Here is a 9113-nt window from a genome sequence, read left to right as displayed (position 1 = left end):
TGAAGCTTAGATTTCTGTATATCTGGGATACGTTTTTAATCATGGTGGCACTTTACTACTTTTTGAACTCTGGATGAATTATAGCTAGCAATTAGGCTACTCATAGATTCATATCTGCAAAGGGCTACGCTGTCAAGACAGGATATGGAGAATTCACTGCCGCACCACCCAGGAAATTGCTGTGTATCAAAAAATATAATTAGTAATCTAATATGAATGTAGTGTTAGCAGATAATTATGAATAATAGAAACTCAATAAGACTTTTAGATGAGGTGCAACATAAATGTTCACAGAGCTTAAGTGGGGGGACCAGAATCATAAGAACTTAACTGTGCATCAAAAGGGACATAAGGGAGGAAGAGCTGGCCAAGCAGATTAATGTGCCTTGTTGCTGTTCAGAAAATGAATTAATCAAGAGTTGCACAACGTCAATATACTGAAGCAGCCGATATATAACACTTAAAATAATATATAGCGATCTTATCAAAGGAAGTATTCTTTGCTACTCATTTAGATAGTTACGCAATAAGTATATGTCTTGGGCTACCATGAAGACATCAATTAATCCTTAAGAGCCTAAGGGAGGGTGGGGAAGTGTGTGAGTGTGGGGGTTCTACATGGAATTTTTTAAAGATGGTCATACCAAGGGTCATTTAGCTACTTGATTTAGAATTTTAGGACCCCTTCAGGTATCTAAAAAATATATACAGTAGCAGTCAGAAGTTTGGACACACCTACTCATTTAATGTTTTTTCTTTATTTGTACTATTTTCTATGTTGTCGAATAACAGTGAAGACATAGAAACTATGACGTAACACATATGGAATCATGYAGTAACCAAAAAAGTGTTAAACAAATCAAAATATATTTTATATTTGAGATTCTTCAAAGTGGCCACCCTTTGCCTTGATGGCAGCTTTGATCACTTTTCGCATTCTCTCAACCAGCTTCATGAGGTAGTCATCTGGAATGCATTTCAATTAAAAGGTGTGCCTTGTTAAAAGTTAGTTTGTAGAATTTCTTTCCGTCTTCGAGCCAATCAGTTGTGTTGTGACAAGGTAGGGGTGGTATACAGAAGACATTAGACTGACGGAAGTCTGTCCTTTGGTCTGATGTCCAAATGAGAGATTTTTGGTTCCAACTGCCTTGTCTTTGTGAGATGCCAAGTAGGTCAACGGATGATCTCTGCATGTGTGATTCCCACCGTGATGCATGGAGAAGGAGGTGTGATGGTGTGGTGGTGCTTTGCTGGTGACACTGTCAGTGATTTATTTAGAAATCAAGGCACACTAAACCAGCATGACTACCACAGCATTTTGCAGCGATACGCCATCCCATCTGGTTTACGCTATCATTTGTTTTTCAACAGGACAATGACCCAACACACCTCCAGGCTGTGTAAGGGTTATTTGACCAAGAAGGAGAGTGATGGAGTGCTGCATCAGATGACCTGGCCTCCACAATCACCCGACCTCAACCCAATTGAGATGGTTTGGGATGAGTTGGACCGCAGAGTGAAGGAAAAAAGGCTTAGCATATGTGGGAACTCCTTCAAGACTGTTGGCCTTCCAGGTGAAGCTGGTTGAGAGAATGCCAAGAGTGTGCAAAGATGTCATCAAGGTAAAAGGTGGCTACTTTGAAAAATATCAAATATTAAATATATTTCGATTTGTTTAACACTTTTTTGGTTACTACATGATTCCATATGTGTTATTTCATAGTTTTGTTGTCTTCAGTATTATTCTACGAAAAAATAAAGTAAAACCCTTGAATGAGTATGCGTCAAAACCTTTGACTGGTAATGTATAGTTGATTTTAAAAACACACAGTACACAGTGTCTATATATGGAAAGAAACACATTTAAACATTTCAGCCAATTGATTGGTTGAAAGAACAGACGACTTTCGGTCCACAAAGATTTAGTTGAATACAGCCCTAAATTGTAATTTWAAAAAAAAACGTTTTTTAAAGAAAAACCCTGGAATTAGTTGGTGTCCAAACTTTTGACTGGTATTTYATACMATTTTTTTTATGAAACGTTGAATTTGGCCTTACTGCTCATAACCCATAGAAACACAGTGAACAACAGATAGTCCAAAAATGTGTCAAAAGGAAATTTGTGATGTCCTATATCTGAGAGACATCAGAAAGATCAGGAAAGTATTGTAATTCATTTTTACCCATATTTAACCCCATATTTTGGCACTTTTTACTGGTATCAGGCGACCTTCAGCGTCCTATAGCAAAACATGTAGGTGTTTGTGATTTTCGGGATTTTGGATGGTCTGACAGACATCACTGTAGCTCGGCCACCTTCCATCTCAGATGCGGAAGGCTGCCATTGGTAGATGAGATGGATCTCTATTTTAAAGTTAAATGTAACTAAATGTAATCGAAAATGTAATCTACGTAATCCCCAAAAGTAATAATTTATCATTATAGGGCCATAAACAATAACTATTAATGCTGCATACTCCAATAAATGTTAAAATCTCACCATTCTGGTAAAAATAGTTATACATTAGATGTCTAGTCACTTTTGAGGACACAAGCTCAACTACACAGTACAAATATGATACAAATATGAAAATGTGAAATATTTGATATCATGTGTTTCCTATTCAACAAAACTGTATGAAGAAGGCTTGAAATTACCTATATGCTTTCTAAATATAGTATAATCAAAATATAAAATGACTAACTATAAGATTTCACGTTCCTTATAACTGTAAAATACATATTTCGGAAGAGCAAATTAAATGGTAAGAGGTACATCCCAGCTTCAAGTTGTTTCAGATTTCAAATCCTACATCAGGCAAAAATAATAATACTACTGTGTCCGAGGGGAACCAGGGCTATCGCTCAATGCAAGCCATTTTGATCTACAGTGTCCACAGATCGAATTATAAGCAGAAATGTCAGTTGGAACCAGTACCAAAACCACGCAGGTACCCTAAACAGGGGACATTATGTCTAAGAGGTTTTAAGCAGACGGGTTTGTATTATGCTAATTATATTTACTTGAGGCGTGGACATCGAATCTAGGGTTTTTTAATAGTGCTGATTTAAAGGAGTAATAAACAGTTTCAACTCAATCCATTGGCTGTATTAGCTGATGTGTGGTAAGCACTCTGGTGTAAAATGGCTGCTGTGCACTGGATAACTAGTTCCAGAAGTTGCTATAAAAAGATTGAAATCTCAAATTGCAGCTTTGATTATTACTCKACATCTACACTGAGTGTACAATGACATAGACTGATCAGGTGAATCCAGGTGAAAGCTATGATCACTTTTTTATGTCACTTGTTAAATCTACTTTAATCAGTGTAGATGAAGGGGAGGAGACATGTTAAAGAATGATTTTTAAGCCTTGAGACAATTGAGACATGGATTGTGTGTATGCCATTCAGAGGGTGAATGGCAAGACAAAATATTTAAGTGCCTTTGAACGGGGTAGTTGGTGCCAGGCGCACTGGTTTGTGTCAAGAACTGCAACGCTGCTGGGTTTTTCACGCTCAACAGTTTCCCGTATGCTCAACAGTTTCCCGTATCAAGAATGGTCCACCACCCAAAGGACATCCAGCCAACTTGACACAACTGTGTGAAGCATAGGAGTCAACATGGGCCAACATCCCGGTGGAACGTATTCGACACCTTAGAGTCCATGCCCAGACGAATTGAGGCAGTTCTGAGGGCCTAATCGACAGAAAATGACCATTAATATATGACATTAGAAAATAACTGGTACTCAATTTATAGCAAATGGTAAACAATTATGCATATTTGAGTATTGGGTATTGAGTTTGTACACATGCTACATTAGATGCACAGCAGTGGCGGTCGATGCCATTTAAGATGAGGGAGGATTATTTATTTTTTGTGAGCATGGCCTTATTTCTATTACGGCATATTGGCTGACTGTCATTCATATTCCATTAACCCAGCTCAATGTAACATCGATAGGTTTAGGCTGGTACAGTACATGATACTAGAATATTTCCTGTACCCATCATGATGTTGCTACAACCTAGTTTACAAAGTAGGTGTACAGGTCAAGAGAATTTTGAGTAATCAAGGTGTCAGACAGTGACACGTTCAAGGTGACACATGCCTCTTCACTGTTGACATTGAGACTGGTGTTTTGCGGGTACTATTTAATGAAGCTGCCAGTTGAGGACTTGTGAGGCGTCTGTTTCTCAAACTAGACACTCAAATGTACTTGTCCTCTTGCTCAGTTGTACACCAGGGCCTCCCACTCCTCTTTCCGTTCTGGTTAGAGCCAGTTTGCGCTGTTCTGTGAAGGAAGTAGTACACAGCGTTGTACCAGATGTTCAGTTTCTTGGCAATTTCTCGTATGGAATAGCCTTMATTTCTCAGAACAAGAATAGACTGATGAGTTTCAGAAGAAAGGTATTTGTTTCTGGCCATTTTTTGCCTGTTATCGAACCCACAAATGCTGATGCTCCAGATACTCAACTAGTCTAAAGAAGGCCAGTTGTATTGCTTCTTTAATTGTTTAACCGTTTTCAGCTGTGCTAACATAATTGCAAAAGGGTTTTCTAATGATCAATTAACCTTTTAAAATGATAAACTTTGATTAGCTAACACAACGTGCCATTGGAACACAGGAGTGATGGTTGCTGATAATGAGCTTCTGTACGCCAATGTAAATATTCCATTAAAAATCTGCCATTTCCAGTTATAATAGTCATTTACAACATTTACAATGTCTACGCCGTATTTCTGATCATTTGATGTTATTTTAATGGACGAAAAATATGCTTTTCTTTCAAAAACAAAGACATTTCTAAGTGACCCCAAACTTTTGAACGGTAGTGTAATTCCTAATCGCAACTCTCTACGCGCTCTCCTCTTCTCATCTTTTCTCTTCGCTTGTGGACTTCAGTGCACAACACATCAGCTGTTTGTGACTAGGCAAAAAAAACTTTCCAAGCCAAACCTTCATATCATGACCTCTAACCGCTACACACAGCCTACGTTGTTGTCACGTCATAGTCAACACTAACGCATTAGTAAACCCGCTACAATCATGCAGTACAGTGTACAGTCAGAAAGCAGTTTAGAAGTTACACCGGCGGGCCCCGGTGGTAATAAATTAATAAGACCAAAGGCTTACCTTGAGTGTTGGTTAGCCATAGCCAGCTAGCTAACATAGCATCCCTCTCTGTTTGAGTTGGGTGTTTGAGTAGGCTAAACTAGCTAGCTGCATTTGCTAGATAAGTGAAAGTGAAAGTTTAAAAAAAAAAATACAACCAAATATATCTCTCTCACTCATTTCTCCTTTATTTTGGAAGAAATTAATTTGTTCAAAACTATTCAACTATTTTCTGTCTCTCTTTGAGTCAGCTACTCACCACATTTTATGCACTGCAGTGCTAGCTTGCTGTAGCTTATGCTTTCAGTACTAGATTGATTCTCTGAATATTTGATTGGGTGGACAACATGTCAGTTCATGCTGCAAGAGCTCTGATAGGTTGGAGGATGTCCTCCGGAAGTTGTCATAATTACTGGGTAATGGAAGGGGGTGAGAACCATGAGCCTCCTAGATTTTGTATAGAAGTCAATGTTCGCAGAGGAAGACAGAAGCTAGCTGTCCTCTGGCAACACCATGGTGCTACCCTACAGAGCGCTGCTGCGGCTACCGTAGACGTTCATTACAAAACAGTGTGTTTTAATGAATTATTTGGTGATGTGAATATATTTTGCTTTATCTAAAAATCATAATAATGTTTCCCTATTTTAATGTTCATGAAGTTCACTGAGGAACCTCCACTGATGCAGTCTGGGAGTGGTAGAGTTTTTAGAAATGTGTGCAGAGAAAGAAGCAGATCTGTCCTTAATCTCTCCATCAACAATACTTTTTAATCATTTTCGTTTTTTAAGTTTGTGTGCATCCTCTAAAAAAAATGCTTCAAACATTTGCCTGCCAGCCAGTTTTAGAAGTGATTACTTTACTTGCAAGAGCGATGCTTACTTTGAGGGGTCATTTTTTGGAGAGCGTCCTGTCTCCCCTGCTGACTCTGTGACATCTGTCCTCACAGGATGGGGGCATACATCACTTCTGTTACGGTACTGAAGGTATTTTTAGACATTGAGATTAGCCCTCTGCCAGAGGGGTGGGAGGGGAGGCTGGGCAACAACTGACCTGAGGATCGACACATGCTGTAGAGAAGGGATTTTAAGAGTAAACTGAATTAAAGTGATAATACAAATGATTCTGAAACTCTTGTGATGATGTTTCCAACCATAATGTTTTATTTAGTGTGGAAATTACACCTTCGAGACTATTCTTTTGGTTGGATTGTATTGGACAAACTAAATCAAGCACAGCTCATGTATTTGGAAATATAATAGTACTAATAATCTATTCATAGGAATAATGTATTGTCTTTCAGTACATGTAAATCAATCAAACATTCCACACCTAGTACTGTGCTTCATTATTAATGAACTTCATCTTGCAAAGTGTTCTTAAGGTCCTTGAATTGAAAAATGTACAGCTACTCACTGAGCCATATGATTAAAGGGGAATTTCACCCTGGGGGAATCTGGGCTTGTTTTCATCATGTCTGAGGCATTTCTAGGACAGTGAGATGTGTTTCACACATAATTACCCAGGAGGAAGGCAGGTCAGGGCTTTGTTCCCTGAATGATACACCCCATGACGGCTTCCGGTGTATTGATGGGGTGGGGGGTGGGGGGGTGGATCTAAAAATGAACGTATTCCTGCTTTGTGGCATTTCGCGAAGGCTCTATGTTAAACTGATCACACAATACATTTTTGTGTTTGTAGATATGGTTGTACTTTTCGATAGAGCCATTGGACGTCTTTCAGCAATGTTTCTATTGGGGGATTCATTGCTAAATATACAAGCAGACACATTTTGTCCAGTCTCTGGAAGACTACAACTTGTGTTGGGTAGTGCTTCATGCTCTGGCCCCCGTCCCTCCACTAAGGCAGGCTTTTTTGAAAAGGAGGCGGACACTAACAACAATCCTTTGGGCAAAACTGAAAGAACTTACCAGACGCAATGGCTTCAAGTGATTCCTCTCATCAACATGAATTTGATGATGGAGCATCTATTAGCTACATCGTTACATTCAATCATACATGTTTCAACTGGAATATAGCAAAGAGGATTCAAAACAAAGAGTTGGATTTAGCTAATGCAAAGTTAGAAGCTCAGCAACAGCCGATGCCACCACCAAGAGGGCAGATGACAAATGCGGTGCCTAGCTAAGTAAGTTATTTTTCCTGCAAGCCACCTAGCCAACTTTRGTTTATCTACTGAAACCCATATTGTATATTGCTGGCTAACATACTACTGTGTTGCAGTGGGGGGAAATTGAATTAYGTTTCTGTTTGATAACTTAGCTAGCTAACTAAGTCAGCTAGCTAAACAACTACCGGTAGCCATATCTATGACTAAAAATAGAAGAAAAATTACGATCGGGGCTCTTTTATATCTCGATTGTAATACTTTTTCTCTTTTTTGTCGTAGATATGGCTAGCTATTAAACTGCAAGCTACAACGTTACAACCAGCCACCTAAAGCTAGGTTAACCAGCAAACGTCAGCAGTAGCTAGTTAGCCTGGTGCCTGCTAATTTGTTATGTGCCACACCTTGCATTTGTAACTTGTTCGCAAACATATGTAACATCAGCAACTGTAAATGATTTTACTAGCTAGCTATGTAACATAATTGATGAGGGTTGACATTGGTTATGATTATGATCGTGGATGCACTTCAATCCCACAAAATTATAGGCAGGACGCAAGATAGGATTCCAAACAGATGTAAATAAAAGGATTGCATATTCAGCAGGCTAGTTAGCTAAATTTACTAGCAAACAGAGATTTACTGTTGTAAATCTCTAAAACTGAAGCTGGTTTTACTATAAAAACATATTTGCATAAGCATGCCTGATAGACATGGATGTAGGTACAGTTTTAGGTACATACACTAAGTTAACTGTGCCTTTAAACAGCTTGGAAAATTCCAGAAAATTATGTCATGGCTTTAGAAGCTTCTGATAGGCTAATTGACATCATATCAGTCAATTGGAGGTGCACCTGTGGATGTATTTCAAGGCCTACCTTCAAACTCAGTGCCTCTTTTCTTGACATAATGGGAAAATCAAAAGAAATCAGCCAAGACCTCAGAAAAAAAATTGTAGACCTCCACAAGTCTGGTTCATCCTTGGGAGCAATTTCCAAATTCCTGAAGGTACCACGTTCATCTGTACAAACAATAGAATGCAAGTATAAACACCATGGGACCACGTCATAACGCTCAGAAGGAGACGCGTTCTGTCTTCTAGAGATTAACGTACTTTGGTGCGAAAAGTGCAAATCAATCCAGAACAACAGCAAAGGACCTTGTGAAGATGCTGGAGGAAACAGGAACAAAAGTATCTATATCCACAGTAAAACGAGTCCGAAATCAACATAACCTGAAAGGTTGCTCAGCAAGGAAGAAGCCACTGCTCCAAAACGCCATAAAAAAGCCAGACCACGGTTTGCAACTGCACATGGAGACAATGATCGTACTTTTTGGAGAAATGGCCTCTGGTCTAATGAAACAAAAATAGAACTGTTTGGCCATAATGACCATCGTTATGTTTAGAGGAAAAAGGGGGATGCTTGCAAGTCGAAGAACACCATCCCAACCGTGAAGCACGGGGGTGGCAGCATCATGTTGTGGGGTGCTTTGCTGCAGGAGGGACTGGTGCACTTCACAAAATAGATGGCATCATGAGGTAGGTAAATTATGGTGATATTTTGAAGCAACATCTCAAGACATCAGTCAGGAAGTTAAAGCTTGGTCGCAAATGGGTCTTCCAAATGAACCCAAGCATACTTCCAAAGTTGTGGCAAAATGGCTTAAGGACAGCAAAGTCAAGGTATTGGAGTTGCCATCACAAAGCCCTGACCTCAATCCTATAGACAATTTGTGGGCAGAACTGAAAAAGTGTGTGCGAGCAAGGAGGCCTACAAACCTGACTCAGTTACACCTAGCTTCTGTCAGGAGGAATGGAAGGCTACCCGAAACGTTTGACCCAGGTTAAACAATTTAAAGGCAATGCTA

The sequence above is a fragment of the Salvelinus sp. IW2-2015 genome, linkage group LG2 (genome assembly GCF_002910315.2).
Source record: "Salvelinus sp. IW2-2015 linkage group LG2, ASM291031v2, whole genome shotgun sequence".
NCBI classification, from domain to species: Eukaryota; Metazoa; Chordata; class Actinopteri; order Salmoniformes; family Salmonidae; genus Salvelinus; species Salvelinus sp. IW2-2015.
This window is presented reverse-complemented; position numbering follows the sequence as displayed.